Source organism: Lepidochelys kempii, chromosome 3 (genome assembly GCF_965140265.1).
Source record: "Lepidochelys kempii isolate rLepKem1 chromosome 3, rLepKem1.hap2, whole genome shotgun sequence".
Taxonomy (NCBI): Eukaryota; Metazoa; Chordata; order Testudines; family Cheloniidae; genus Lepidochelys; species Lepidochelys kempii.
The window spans coordinates 101,704,986-101,720,636 of NC_133258.1; positions in this window are offsets into that span (position 1 = coordinate 101,704,986).

Consider the following 15,651-nt stretch of genomic DNA (forward strand, 5'->3'; position numbering starts at 1 on the left):
GTTCATTGTTTCACCTCTGTGATGGTTCTTGGGGTACCCAGGACTGTGAGCCATGTTGTTACCCCCTGCCTCCAGTGTGAGAAAAACTTGTTTGTGCTTAACTGGGTGTCAGCTCCCTGACACTCCGGTCTGTCAGCCACCCAAACACTCTCCTCTGGGCTATATCAGCCCTTACCTTACCTTGCAGGTTGTGGTTAACAGGTGCACCACAGTCCCTGAGCCCCTTTGAAGCATTCCCCTCTAGTGTCAAGCTCCTTATCCACAGACATAGAAATACCAGAGCTGCTTTCCCCAGTGGAACAGTGTACACATCAGCATGTATGATTCAAGCCAGGACCAGCACCTGCTTTCTCACAGCATTTAGATATATTTATAGTGAAATCAAGAATAATTTTATTACCAAAGATTCAGGATTCAAGAGATAGTGAGTATGGATAACGGAAACAAATGGTTAAATATAAAACAAAATCATAACATGCTTTCTAGAGACTAAATTTAACAGGCTAACCTCCTGTGTAAAGAAATCTTATCTCACCCAAAACATTTTGCAGCATTTTCAACCAAGCCTGGTTGTGATCCCATTTTCATGAATGTAAATGCACTTCCCTTTTACTTCCTAGTCCAGGATGACAGGGGGGTCTTTTTTGTTCAGCAAACCTTTAAAGCGTACCACGAGTTAAGGTTCATTTCCTCGGCTGTGTGCTCTTCCCCATTGACTTCATATGTAAACGTGTCTCCACTGTGTTAGCTTACAATGCTTAATTTATGTGCTGACAGAGATATGGGTGAATACACATCTTTTGGCTGATGGGTAACCTTTTCCCTCACCTCTGCTGTAATACAGACTCTTAGAACATATTTTCAGTATATATACACATAACTCCTTACATTGTGAAACATATGTATAGACACTATGATAGTAAAGACAGGGCATTGGCTTTCATTTAAGACCTCTCATGGCATTCTTTGATGAACTAGAGTGTGCATACCAGAATCAGGTATTCATGTAAGCCCCTTACCAGTTGGAATTGAGGTAGTTTTGGGTCAGAACCTCTTGTTTTGCTCCATAATGAGTGGACCTTTCCCCAGTGCTCAGCCCAGATACCTAGGATTGAGTGCTAGGGAACCCTGAAAAGCAAAGGGGGAGCTCCTTCCTGCAGTCTGCACGTTAGAACTTAAGAACAAGAAATAGGCTCCATGGTCCTAGAGCCCTCTCTGCGAAGGGAAGGATCCACATAAACAAAGATCTTCAAGCTGTCTTTACTCCACTCCTCAAACACATGACAACACACAGAGGGAGCCCTGTGGAGTTATGGTCCACTCAGAGTCAGGGGTTACCCTACTGTGTGGCCTCACCAAATCCATAACCATTCAGTGCAGTGTGGGGGCATCCACATCCAGAGAGGAGGTTGAAGGATTTGTCCCTAGGTAGATTTTTTTGTTAGAGTGATGCTATGGGATTCAAACAAACACAGGTTTTCTGTTTCAAGTAATTTAGGATTTGATTCAGTGAAACATTCCACTTAGCTTTCATGTTACGCAAGTTCAAGAAAAAAAATGGCTTTGTCACTTTACATCGGCTTCTCCATCATGAAGCAGCAATTGCTTTTAGCGGGACTGGCTCCATTAAATTGGCACATCTCGTGATTAAATTTTGCTCCTGGAAGGAGAAAAGTTCCTGAAAATTGTGAAAGCCTTTTACTTTATTTATGTATTTATTTTTACTTCAATGCAACCTTCATGAGTGGTCTTCATTGTACTAGGGATGTGGAAACTGGGAAATCATGGGAAACTGGGAAATTCTGTTGCCAGGTACACCAAATCATTCGCCTCCATGAGGTTGCAATGTAACTGAGACCAGATTTTGACCTATTGTCTTGAGGGATGAAAAAACGTACACTGTCTATATTTTTAAACATCATTTTTCTTTTAATTTAATACCTCTGTGAAATTTAGTATGTCAGCATATTCTGTACTTTGAATATACTTAAATATACAATTGGACAAGGCATTTTATGCCAAACAATGCATCTTACAATACACAAATCTGAGAGCCAAAGAGGGTCCTTGCCTGTGTATTATACTGCCTTTTTATTAGATAGTTTTATAGGGTGGCAGTGATATTGGAATTTATCTCACTGTATCACAATCTGTCACCTGGTCCTCTTTCTTGACAGCTTCTTTATGGGAAGCTGATGGTATGAATCGGTATTCTGAAAACTTGGCATTACCTCCAAAAAGTATGAGTGCAACAGGGATGTTCAGTTTTTAATGATGCATAGCAATAATATCTGTTGAATGAACTTCTGTTTTTATATTACAGCTGTAGACTTCCATATTTATATATTTAAAGATAGATTTGTGTTATAATAATCATATATATAAAAAAAACTTTCTGTATATATTGGGTCTTTAAATGTACTAGGCTGATTTCTACCCTTAGTTTTAATGTGTGACCCCAATGAAAACAACACACTGGTATAACTGAGGGGAGATTGTGGCCAATTACATCCGATGCAAAATCCATAGGGTTTTTCTATATTTATACAGGTGTAGCTGAGAACTGAACCTGGCCATACAATGTTTCTCCTGATGGACTATAGACCTCATAGGGTGCTTTTGAGGATAAGCCCACTACAAAGTTAGATGATGTTCCAAAGCTTATCCCAACCTTTTGAAGTCTCCCTTGTTCTTTTATTTCCCCCTTTTTTCACTTTTCCTTCTTCTATTCCAACCTGATACTATCTCTCTAATGCAAACATTCCATTCCTCTAATACTCACTTTCCAACCCTGTCAAGTGCCAACTTTGTTCTCCTCAATGAAATTCACATCCATGTAGAGGATCAGCCCAAGGCCTACACATCACTAAAATCCCATTTAAACGCTACCTAGATCGGGGCATTGGCACTTGTGACCACTTTGTTTCAAAATTCACAGTTTAAAAGTAGCATTTTAAACTGGAGCAGGATTTGAAAAGGACAAGAGTCAGCAGAAATATGAACATCTGAAGGAACAGTGTTTGTTAGTTAACTATTGCTGTACAATCAGCAGGGGGAGCTCACACAATGTGTTTTGTTGTTGGGTTTGGTTTTGTTCGAGTGAGAGTTCTGCCAGCACAAGGGCTATTTAATTTTTCACCAATAGGTGTATATATAATTATTAAATATACATGTTTAGAATATGGAGGCCTTTCCACACATCAAATCATAATAGTACAGCTCTGTAAATGGTATGAGCCATGACTTCAGTGGAGATATGCCAGTTCACACCAGCTGAGGATCTGGCCCAGTGGTTTCAAAGTAGGTTAAATTTTGGGCTAAAGCTACTGATCAAGTGTCCTTTTCATTTTATCGTCTTTCTAACAACAAACAAAGCATACATTTGCACATCTGTTTAAACCATTTAAGCAGTTTTGTTTTTTGTTTGTTTTTAGATTAAGTCTCAAGATGAAGTTAAGACCTACACTTGAACTGAATCCAAACCCATAAGAGTTAAGAGCTGTTTGACTTGTAAAATAAGGAAAGGTTTATAGAGAGATTTTAAAAAATGGGAAATCATTGGGTCAAGTTTGTGCTTCAGTGAGCCAACCTATCCACAATATACAGCCTGACATATGTACTTAAATTATTGTTATTCAATTATATGTTCAGGGGTTTGGCATCTCTGTCTTTCATTGTTTCTTGTAAGTTTGTAGTGTATAGTTTACAGCCTTAAGTCATAGACTCTGAAAGCCCTTTGCTATTGGAAGGCTGTTCATCATTGTATCTATAGACAGCCTGGGCTCCGTAACTCAGATATGGTTGCTCTTTGAGTTAAACAGAATGTGGGCTGTTAACTATTTAACTGTTACTCAAATGAAACTCATATATTACAGTTTTAAAGTAAAACCAAAACAGAACAACAGTTTTAATTGCCATTTCTATAATAAAACTGGCTTATTTATAAGTTGGGATTTTATTACCTACTGCAATTTATGCCCACTTTATCTGGAGGCTGATGATGGCCAACAAATAACTGCTCACATTTTTTGCTCATTTTTTCCTGAAAACACAACTGCATCTTAAAATATGGAAAAGTAATTTATAAGGGAAATGAAAAAAACTTACATGGAAGATTACATAAAATACATCTGTCTTTTCTAACCATTGAGGAGATATATAAACAACTCATTAAAAACTGAAAAAGCCAAAGAAAGGGACAAAAGCTTCTTTTAATGCAAAGAATTTTGCAAGGCTACCTTTCTGCTTTTAAAAAGATGTTACTTCACTCTTATGGAGAAGAGAACAGAACAGAGAAAATACCAGATTTTTTTAAAGGAAGTCCCAAGGGAGTTTATGGTAAAGATTCTTTTTTTAAAAAAGTTGTTTGCCAGTAGAGATGTCATTTTAAATATAATCCAGGCTTCCATTTTCTTTAGCAAAGAATTTTCTTTTATGTCAAATGAAATTTTAAGATCACCTATGAATTTGCAACTGAACCTTTTACTGCCAAATCTGATTCCAATCCTTAAAAAAAAATAAAAAAATCTGGGTTTGTAACGCAGCCAGCAATGCACTAACTTTCAAAAGGTAGCCAGACATATTGGCAAAAATATATGCAGTTAATCAAAAAAACTATGTAGCAGTTTGGGAACAATCAATCAACTTTCAGAACCTTTAAATCATGAAGCTGCTGTGAGGACATCAGTGTGTTCTGGCAATACAAACATGTAACGTGTGCAGTTGGTTTTGTGATGTTCTCCTCTTTAAAACAAAAGAAAAATTCAAGATGCTGCTGGTTAAGTATGAAGTTTATCAGCAAGTAAAGATAAAAAATATGACAAATATCCTATTCTGGTTCACTACACAAAGATTAGTGGGACAGTAGGTGTCACTTTGCACCAACTTAAAATAAGAAATGACAAAAATTAGTTTCCTTTTGAGCCAATCCTACAATGTCCTGAGACTTTCCATTCCTAATTACACGAGTGGAATTGAGAACACTCAGCACTGCACAGGACCAGACCCTTTCTCAGGCTGTCTATTATACTCAAGGTTAATCTCAAATTTGCACTAGTCTGATAATGAAATGAAATGAAATTGTGACTCATGCTTTTGTACGATCAATACCATTTTAAAGAGTATATGTTACAGACAAGATTCAGTGTATAAAGTCATAACTCATTGGACCTGATCCTGTTGCCAAGGAAGTCAATGGTAAAACTTCCATGGAAGTAACACAATCATTATGTCTTCCATGGACAACGTTTACAGCACTGTCTTTACCATCCTTAAAGGTATTTATTTAGATTAAGCAATAGCAGAATTATTGTCACTGTGGGTAGAAATGTAGGGTCAGATTCTTCCAGTTACACCACTATACTTCTAGTCAAATTAGACTGAGGATGCAATTTAGCTCATAGGTTTTGTCAGTGCACAGATACCATGGCCCTTTTAAGACTGATATCTTGGTTCTGGTTGTGGCTACTAACTTGCTTCAAAAGAAGACAAAAATTTCACAGAGGGACGAGTCTTGAACTGAAGTCAAGTGGTGTCTTCCTATTGATTCAATAGGTCCAAGAGTGTGCTCAGAACTTAGATGTGTTGAGGATTTGATTGTATTTATTTATTTTATTTATTTTTGCATTTGTATTAAACAGTTTTGATTTAGAACACAAAATTAGGTGAGTAGTTAGGTCATACTATGGTCTGATTATTTTTAGTGTTTTTTGCCAACAGCAGTATCAGAGATACTACAGTTATTGCCTGATCTAAGGATAGGGAAATAGCATTAGGAGAAAGCTGAGGGCTTTTGGAAATCCTCAAATATATAAAACCCAAGTCTCTTTTCTCACCAATTTTACTCTGGTGCAACTGCTGTGGTTTTAGTGATGTTAGTTCTGATTCATACTAGGAGAGAGAGGTGAATTAGGCCCGTATTTTCTTGATAAGATTGAATAAATCAGAAGGAGCCATTCTATTATCTACTTAATGGGCATTTTATAAGATTGCCTTATTACATTCATATTTACTCAAGGAACAGTTTTTGTTTCTTGGGCATGTTAGAAGCATTTTATAACCTTGGATGAAATGTTTTTCTTTCCTCCTAAAAGTTAACCACAATTCTTTTGTAAAGAAAACAAAACCATTTGCAATCCTAAATCATTAAGAGAAGCTAGGCATAGACTTAAAGATTACATTTTAAAACAAAATATTTGAAAAGCAACTCCTCCACAATTTACCTGCCAAAGGCTTGAGTTCAGGATTTTGTATTTCCACTGCAACAGATGATATCACTGACACTTAAAACAGGGCATTTTCCTATCCTGTTCTAGGTGTCAGTGATGTCATTAAATAATGCAAGGAGTATACTGCACCCAAATCTATGGCAAGAGAAGATGATTTTGAAACGCACTTGGTTTAGAATGTATTTACTTTCCATTTCTAAGTCAGAAATCTATCCAGCTAATGATTTTGGATCTGACATGTGAACAGAAAATTTCTTTAAAAATGTGTAAAGCAAACATTTTTATAGTTTGAAGTGCTTTCTTTAACAATAGAATTGTACACTCATCACTGGTCATGGGATTTAGATAATTTTGTGACCTATGCTATGCCAAGACACAAAGCATTTGGTATCTGATTTGGTTTGGAGGAATGAGAACAGGAGAAGTCTCAGAAGCCTAATGACCACATAGGGCTCAGTGCTTGCCAAGGCTGGCATATTGTGCATGGCCTATCTGATTCTGGCACTAGTGGACTAGAGTAGACAATGAACTCCCTTCCTATATAAGCCTATGCTGCACTTAGGTCTACACTACAGAGTTAGGTCGACACAAGGCAGCTCACGTCAACCTAACTATGGAAGTGTCTAGACTTACATTTTTTTCCCACTGATGTAACTGCTCCACTATGCTGTATAGGTGCCTCCTTTCCCAAAAGATTCCCTAGTTCCCAATAAACCTAAATCCCTTCCTCCCTCTCATCTTCACATTGAGGCCTTGGAGTTCTGCCTGTCTAACTGGCCCTATACATGGAACTGCAAGCATTTCAGAGAATGCTACTATGGAGGTCGGCTTTAATCTCTTATTTAGCAGCCTAACTTTGTCCCCAGGACCCCTATCCTACCTTTCCTTAGGTCATTGATACATACATGTACCACAACCACTGGCTGCTCCCCAGTACAGTGCTGCAAGTAAGTCTATCCAGATGTCTTGAGAGGTTCTTAACCTTCACACCTGGCAGGCAATTCACCATGCAGTTCTCCCAGTCATCACAAATCCAACTATCTATGTCTAATAATTGAATCCCCCTTTACCATTATCTGTCTCTTCCTAATAATTGGAGTCACCTTTCCCAGAGGGATAACCTCAGTGTGAGAGGATACCATGACATCAACTGGAAGGAGGATCCCAACTAGGGAATCATTTCCCTCCACTCCGACTAGATGTTTTCCTCCCCAGAGACTTTCATTCTGAACAGCACTGTCAGACTGGGGATAGGATCACTCTGCTGCATCTCTGAAAGTCTTATCTTAGCTCCTCGGGTTCAGAAATTCTGCTTTCGAGAGTCTTTACTCAGTCTTGTCGGGCCATGAGTTGCTAGCACCAAATGTGCACATCTACCACCTTCCCACAGTGCTGAAGGAACTGGAAGACAATCCAAATGGAATTATTCTAAGAATTTATTCTAAGCTAGCAGACAAAGCCTGCACAGAAGGGGAGAAGTGGACCACTGCAAATGCTCACACATCCCCAAGCCACCTCCTCTAGTGTCAGGAAATCTGGCCCCTACCTCCAGCTAAGCACAGAGAAAGAACCGGGGAAACAAAGAGTCATACAGCAACTGTACTTTGTTCCATTAACTTTCCAATCAAGACCGCAAGCCACTCACCTCTCCACAGCAAAGGGACACCACATTGTGCATGTGCAGCTGCTGGAATAGATCCTCCCTCTCCCCCCCCCCCCCGCCCCGCCCCGCCCTCCTCCTCCTGGCTTATGCGGCATGGCTCCAAGAGAGGAGACCCCGGACGCCAGGGACCAAGATGCTTGAAAACATTTCTACTGTGACACAGGACTGATGTTACATTCCTCAGAAAAACAAAGGTTCCCCTTCTCCTTCCAGTACATAACCAGCTCAAGTACTGAACTGATCCCTTCCTTCCACACAGCTCCCGTTTGTAAGGGCGGAGGGGGTGTTGTAATTAAAGTTTGCGATCAAAAAGAAGCAGAAAACAGCTGTAATGTTGTAGAACCATTAATCTTGTACAAATGTCCTGTCTCACAACCGGACCTTTCCACCCCCTCCCTGTCAGCCTGTTGTCAGGCCAACAAACTCACAGATCTAGGGGCAATATGATAGTTTGCTGATAATCTGTTTGATAGCTTCTGCCAAAAGCTTTGTAGTGGTTCACGGTAATTCAATAAAACACTGAATTTATAATTGTGTAGTCAGGGACCATTCTGAGGGCAGGAGGGAAGCAGGGAGGGAAGATAGGGCCTTCCAGTTCTGCATGCAGCCCTGGAGAAAGACAGAGGTGTGTTGGAGGGGAAGGTGGGGTTTTAACTTACAAGCATCTAGTTCCGGTTTCTGTTGAGTCTCACAGTCCTCCTCTGGCTTGTCAGGAGGGATTTAAAGGGTCAGCTCCTCTGGGGAGAGGTGCAGGATAATTTGCTCCTCTTCCTCTAAAGTCTTCCAGCGCCTCCTCCTCTGCAGTTTTTGCTGCTTCCTAGCCCGGGGCCTCATTGGCATTCTGTCAGACGAGGCCAGCAGAGTTGAGGAGGAGTCATGCATGAGTCACCTCCAGCTTGGTATTGGCAGCCCTGGAGAGCATCCAGTCCAGCTCCTGCTGGAATGGACATGTTGGAGGATCCCTCCCAGAGCAATTCTTGGAGTCCTTTGTTTTCTGGAACAGAGCCTGAGGTGCTTTATTCATTCCCAGCACTGGGCCAGAGTACGGTGAACGCCCACCTGCGTCAGCCTCACCAAAACTTCTCAGTAAACATGGATGTTCCTTGTGCTGCAGGAGAAGTCGTGAACACCTGGGTGTGCTCAGTTGACCAAGCAGAGGCTCCTGGAGTAGGTTTCATGTTCATGTTTACTGGTGAAAAGAACACATTGGAAAACTGTTCTGAAGTGATTGGCACAGCTCGCTACTACCAGTGAGAACAAGGGGACAGGGACCTTTTTAGATTTGGGTAAGGGTCAGGCAAGAGAGGGTCAATGCATTGTGCGAACATGTCTGAATTCAGGACCTGGTACACACCCCATAGCCCCATCCACACTACAAACTGGCATGTGTATGGGGTCATGCCACAGCTCGAGGCATGCTCATACCCATGCCCCTCAGGCCTGCTAGTGTTCTTGCCCCATACACACCTTGAAACCCATGCTTCTGGGTTTTAGATGTGGATGGTAGGTGGGAATTCTAGCACCATCATGCGCATGGACTCATGTCCAGTCACCAGTGGAGAAGTAGCTTTAGATAAGGTTATCTCCCATTGCACATAGGAAGAAAGAAGGTGGTTAGAAAACAAAGATCAAGGCAGAAATTAGCTAATTATTTTCCAATTGCAGTGCATGCACCAACACATATATAGCTTTAGTATTGTGGCACTCTGTGCCTGCAAGCAGCACCGTGGAACCCCCACATTCACCAAGGCCATATAATTAAGATACATTTTATACAAGGTATGCCCTGTGGGCACTATATGGTTTTTACGTGTATATTGTATGCATAGAATATATATGCATTTATATGATACCTCTCTGTGTGTGTGTGCGCTGTAACTGCAAAATAATTGGCTAATTGCTGTCTTGATCTTTCAGTTTTAACCTCCGTGTCCCCCTTCTTACCTATAATGGGAGTTGACCCTATCTGATACAGATATAAGGGACATATCTTATTTCATGTAGGGCCCACAAAAAGTCACATGTAAACATGAGCTTTGGGAAGAGTGGAGAGAAGCACAGGCATGATTAGCAAAGATTAATCACCACCAAAGGCCAAATTTTGTCACCTTTCTCAAGTGAGCGGTTCCACTGAAGTCAATGGGGCAATTCACATGAATGAAGGAAGTAGGATTTAGCCTCATACTGATAGTGACCCAGGTGTTAACTGCTTTATAAATACTAAAGATAGATAGAAAGATATCTTATCTCTTCTGAAGCATGGCTGGAAACCTAATGGGGCATACTTTAATAGTTAACGTGCCAGTTGTATTAATGATATATGGCCCTGTCCTGCCCTCATTAAAGTCGGTGACCGGGAGTGGGAGCAGATCCTTAGTGTCCACTTTTCCAGTCTTTGTATTTTTATAACCTTTAAAACTGCCTTTGCATCTTTTTTTCATAAACATGGAAACCATGCCGGTAACTATAAAAGCAAATGCGTTTACAATATACCCTCTGGATAACTTTAATGCTGCAGATATATACATATATATATATACATATATATATATATATATATACACACACACACACACTTTGCCAGAACAGTGGGATGTGGTAGCAGAATGCTGGGAAAATTACACACTGTTTGAAATTATAAAAACAAACAGGTCATCACTGAACATTTCACATCTAATTTAAGGTCATCTCCTGTGTGAAGTGTGCTTATTAAGTTTCTTTCATGAGCATGGGACCTGTAATTTATGAATGCTGCAGGTGTGAATGAATTGTGCAGATCTTTATGGTGAGTGAAAGAACATTAGTTGTTATTCATGGGTGAAATATTCTATTTATTCCATGGAAAAAGAATAATGTGGGTGGGTGTGAAGACAGATAAAAAGACATAAATAGAAATCACTTGTATTATAGCTTGAAGTATTTAATCTCATAATATTACTAGGGTGTGGGCTTTTTTCTATAATTATACATGTTGGTGATTACCCCTGTCAGAAAAATAATTGTTAAGAGCTTAAATTATTTCAGTTCATTTTTATGAAATAAAAATATTAGTAACAGAAGCATACTAGAGCACTGGTCAGATCTTACATTATTTATATTTAGATTCATGGATTCAAAAGACAGAAGGGACCATTATGATCACTGAGTCTGACCTCCAGTAGACCACAGGCCGCAATAATTCCTAGAGCATATCTTTTAGATAAACATCCAATAGATTTAAAAATTGCCAGTGACAGAGAATCTCGCACAACACTTGATATATTATTCCAATGGTTAATTACTCTCACTTAAAAATTTACATCCAATTTCCAGTTTGAATTTGTCTAGCTTCAATTTCCAGCCATTGGATCGTGTTATACCTTTCTCTGTAAGACTGGAGAGCCCATGGGCAGTGCATAACAGAGGCTTGGGGAGTCTAAGCCTACCTAAACCTCGCACTGCCATGGGTGGGGGAGTTGGCCAGTGGTGGATTACTGCATGGACCCATGAGCCTGTGTCCAGGGGCCCCAGCCAATTTAGGGTCCCTAGAAAAATCTCCTCCCGCCACAGTCCTGAGGCTGGAGGAGCACCCTGGGGACACAGAGCTTTTCTGGTCTCAGGGCCACAGCGGGGGTGGTGGTGGAAAGCAGTGAGCAGGGAACGGGAAGAGGCAGCGTGGGGGCAGAACGGGAGCAGGGCCTCAGGGGACGGGGCAGAATGGGAGCACAGCTGTGGGAGGAACGGGGACAGGGCCATGGGGCCGAATGGGCTGGGGCCATGGGCAGGTCCACAGGCAGAAGGTGTAGAATGGGGATGGGGCTCCAGGCTTGGGCCCCAGGTTCTGGGTTCCGACTCTGGCCAGGGCCAAGAGCTCATCCATGGTCCCTGCCAGGGTCGAGCTCTCAGCACACACCTCCTGATCTGTGGCCCCAACCAAGCTTTCAGTCCTCCCCGCCACAGCCCTGACTGAGCTCTTAGCCCCTCCCCCACTCTGGTTGGGGGTCATGGGGATGGGGGCTGAGAACAGCAGGGGCATGGCCTTGGCCAGAAGAGGCAGGGCCTCGGTCAGAAGAGGTGGGACTAGCCTACGCAAGGGGAAGCTTCACCTGCCACCCATGGAAGAGCCTATTATCAAATATTTGTTCCTGTAATATGGGGTCTTTATCTCTTAGTACCTTCTTGTGGCAGGATGAGGAGCTACACCACCTGACTCTGACCCCTTATGCCACCACACTGAAGTCTGTTTGTCAAGTCCTTATTATGACCCAGCCCTCTGGCCAGGTCCTAAATAGTCTCTGTCCTCTTCAGTCTAATGGGGTTTAGAAGTTCTCTGGCTCTAGTGGGGGCTAGGCAGTCCTAGATCTTCTAGGTTTAGAGCTTTCTTCTCTAAAGTCTGTGCTCCACCAGGTTCCAGCTCAGTGCCCTTGTTTGGAACAGCTAGAACCAGTACTTCTCAGTCACTTGCTGCTCCCTGAGCCATCTCCAACTTCTGATCTGCAGGTTTCCCCAGCCTGTTTCCCTGCTTCTGCCACTTTGGAGTTTTGGCTTGTCATGCAGCTTCTCACCAGTCTGTAGGAGGGGTCCTCTCTCCGTAATCTCTCTCACAGCTGCCTTTCTCCTCAGAAGTTCCTCCTCAGTCTAATGTGCTTAGCCTTTTATCATGCACAGATACTTCCTTACCTTGCCTACTTAACTGTTTCAGTTACTGTGTGAGTTAACTATTCCCAGATGAACCTGAGCTGCCTCCTTCCCCTTGTGGAACTTGTCAAAGGTAGGCTAAGCTCCATATATCTTCAGAGGGCTAGTTACCCCCTGATAGTTCCCCATGTAGGTAATTATAGACTATAATCAAGTCACCTGGTAACCTTCTCTTTGTTCAGCTAAATAGATTGATCTCCTTGCATCTATCACTGTAAGGAATGTTTTCTAATCCTTTAATCATTCTCGTGGCTCTTCTATGAACCCTCTCCAAATTATCAACATCCTTCTTGAATCGTGAGCACAAGAATTTAGAAAGTGAAGTCCCACTTGACATGTGCTAATCTCCATATCACATTGTATTTGGAATTATTTGTGCAGAATGCTGTGCACTAGTTGCTTATCTTCCTCCATCCAGAAGGAGCTGCATTTCATTGGTGCGCTATACTTTCTGTTGTAAATCACTTTGGAATAAAAGGAAGGACAGACATATTATTTAATAGGATACCTTGATTGTAGTATTTTTTATTATTCTATATATTCTGTATTTTACCCTAAATGTAGAATACTACATTCTACTTTATTTGTCTTCATTTTATATCACTCTGCATGAATTATCAATGTTTTTGTTTTAAAGGATTAACACATAGTTTGAATACAATAACATTTTAACACAATTAAAATGGAGTTCTTTTTTCGTGTTTGTGGAATTTAAAGATTTCTTTACCGGATAATAATTTTACATTTATATTGCATCTTTCATCATGAAGAAATACAAACTAATATATAAACTATTAAATGTAAACAAATGCATTAATGTAGCATTAATGTTTTACAATTAAAACCACAAAAAGTCAGAAAATACATAAGTTAAGGGATGAAATCCTGTCCCCATTGAAGTTAATAGCAAAACTCCCATTGACTTCAATGGGGACAGGATTTCATCCAAGGTTCTTATTGTAACAATATATAGCATCTTCTGTTTGGCTTAAGGACCCAATGATTTTCCACACACACCTAAAACTTCCTTTGATTTCAGTATGCTTTTTGGCCTGAATTTTGCACTCATTGACAATGATGCAAAGCTGGAGTAACTCTGATGTGTAACTGACACCAAACATATGCATACCTTATTCTACTAGGGCCATATTGTGCAACCATTTTTAAGCAGAACTACTATTAAATTCCTGTAAAACAAATTTATTATTGTTAATGCAGTTTTTTGTGTGTGGTCTTTTTGGGAGGATTTTGTTCATCTTTCAGTGAGATGTTTATGATCACTTTCATACAAACTGACCCAGCAGCCAGACAGCAGCACCCAGGCCCTTGCTGATCTCTTTGTCAGGCTAGGAATGGACAATGTACACTGTGATGTCAGAAATGGGACAGGTCTTCATTAGGTTCTGGTGGCATTCTTAGCAATTGCCAACTGAGCATGCTCAAAAGTGATATTTCAAATACTTAATTAGTTTAATCCATCTTTTTTTTTTCTCTTCAAAACTTGGTTCTGGATACCTCAGTGTGGAGGGGCTCTGTCCATTTCAAGCTTCAAGGCCAGCTAATTGCAGCAATGAGTGTGAAATATGTTTGTAAGCCATTTTTTTTAAAAGCAACTATCTTTTTTGTCCACCTTCTTCTTTTCACCCCAGAGCATCTTTGCAGACACTGGGAGCCGTACAGCATTGCCATTCATTCTTGTCCATGGCTGGTTCCTCCATTAAGCCCAGCCTAGATATGCCCCTACATATGATGTCTTGCCACCTACTGGTGGTCTGGGTCTGACTGACCTTGGTTGTATCTGAAGGCAAGTCTATAAGGGTCAAACCACTGATACCAGTCCGTAGCAGGCCAGCAGGATCTGAACTAGGATTCCCATGAGCTGGATAGGATGGATTGGTCTAACAAGCCATTATATCCAAAACTCACTTCTTTTCACACTCAGAGAAATAAAAAAAATGGTTCACTCGCTTCTGTTCAAATTAAACAAACAAACAAACAGAAAACACCTCTGCATCCATCATTCCCCATATGGATGTGGACAGACATCAAGCATGGAACACTTCAGTCCAAAAGGTGATTTTTTTTTGCAAAGATGAAAGTGTATAAAAGCAATGGGTGAAAACTGAAATTACTTTACCATCTTGACTGTAGTAATTGTCACATCTCATCCAAATGACACTGGATCCTAAGAGTGGGCAGGGGCATGGTTCAATTCCCACTTAGGGAGAATAGTGCCACCCATACGATTCTTGGTATTTGCCTGGACCAGTGTTGAGCAATCCTAAACCTGCTTAGCTTGTGAGATTTGATGGGATCACAACGTGTGGTGGTATGGCTAAAAGCAAATAGTAATAATAACAACAATAACTACATCGTGTGAACATATAAATTTTGTTTGTTTAAAATATAGTTTTGATTACAGTATTTTGAAAGTATTACAGTGCTTTATTAGCCTCAGTCAAAAGGCAAGCTGAGTGGAATTTTGAACCCATATTTCTTCACATGCACATTTATTTGGGCATTAGAAGAAATAGCTGAACAGGATTCCCCACCCACTTTCTCAAAGTGAAGTAGAAATTGCTCTCAAATGTTGGTCATAAATGTGTAATCTGAACCCCAGCCACTCCACAGGGCTGCAGAAGAATTTACGATGTGCTAAATATTTCCTTTGTTCTTCCCAGTGGTAGCCTGCTGTAGCAATTAGAAAGCAACTGGCTGCACATGTAAACTGTGGCTGTTTTCTAAAGAATTGTTGATAACTGTTAAAAGCCTCTGTAAGCACAACTTGGTCTTTTAATAGTACAATAGATTTTTTTAAATATATGTGTATCTTTAAATCTTCATTCCCCCCCTCCTCCTCACCATATTCTTGTTCTCTTGCTCTTCACAACTGGGTTGGAAAGGAGATACAGATGTAGTCCATTGTTGTAATCCATCCATTACTAACCTCGAAATACAGTCCCCTGAATCAGTCTCTTTGTACTAAAACACGGACTCCTCGGTTGCTGTTTTTGTGGATACAGACTAACAGGGCCACCCCCAGATACTCTCTTTGTACTGAGCAACTCTGTAGGAAACACGCGT